The sequence below is a fragment of the Perna viridis genome, chromosome 8 (assembly GCF_037379345.1).
Source record: "Perna viridis isolate PV_CMFRI_1.1 ecotype Kerala chromosome 8, ASM3737934v1, whole genome shotgun sequence".
NCBI classification, from domain to species: domain Eukaryota; kingdom Metazoa; phylum Mollusca; class Bivalvia; order Mytilida; family Mytilidae; genus Perna; species Perna viridis.
In genome coordinates, this window is record NC_142452.1 from 41,964,508 (window position 1) to 41,965,436 (window position 929).

The window sequence follows — 929 nt, forward strand, 5'->3', positions numbered from 1 at the left end:
GAGTAAAGTAACATCGATTTTAAAAATTTCCCAATTCACTGTTAAGTTGATCAACAGGTACAATTTACATATTTAGAGCAACCCATTTATCTCTAACAATGGGCAGGGTAGGGTCAGGTCTCAATAACCAATTCTAACGTTTCCATTACTTTACATGTTAAACAAGTAATTTTCAATGTTTCACTGTGAATTCCCAGGACAAATGACACCTTAAAGTTGAATACCATTGCAAAGCTTGGAAAATAAGGCTTTCAGAATCATTACTCTAATGGTATGATGTCAGTAGAATTCTTTCACAAAATTTACTTGAATAAAAAAATACTGAAAATCAACATTTTTACCTTTTCTGCTAACTGACAGTATAAAGACAAATTACTCACACAAGTAAACAATATTCATACACTTTTGTAGTAAATTACAGATATGATTTTAAAGTACACATTTTCAGCTTTATTTTGACTACTTTTAATCAGAATACACACAAATAATGCACTTACAATGCATAAGTCTAGGTCTAGTGTGTTTTTAATACTACATTGGGGGGGGGGGGGGGGGGGGTGGCGATTTTACCCGGAAGTAGTTAGTGAGATCTCAGTAAAGTTGAATTATCTCCCCTTTCCTGTACCATAAGGTAGGTGTATTTGACATCACATACACACTTTTTCATCAATTACCCTTGTACATAAATCAAATCATTTCAAGTAATTTCAGTAACTTTAAGTAATTTTTTTCCACATTTGTGATCCACTGATGTACACGATTTGCAATTCAGAAACTATGGAATTATGGGTAAAATGGTTGGCATCACTTTTTGATGAACGAGCAATCAATTTGTGACCTTCACAATTTTTACCATTTAAGCCAGTTAGATCATGATGAAATTATTACCCACAATGCATTCGATTTTCAAACAGCTACTGGAGTACAAA

The 929-nt window shown here is 33.0% G+C and overlaps 1 protein-coding gene across 1 annotated transcript in view; it reads right to left on the bottom strand.

Moving 5' to 3' along the window:
- LOC148610571 (N-acetylglucosamine-1-phosphotransferase subunits alpha/beta-like) overlaps nucleotides 1–929 on the bottom strand; it is a 63,519-nt gene that overhangs the window by 6,577 nt on the left and 56,013 nt on the right. The gene's annotated exons all lie outside the window — the stretch shown is intronic.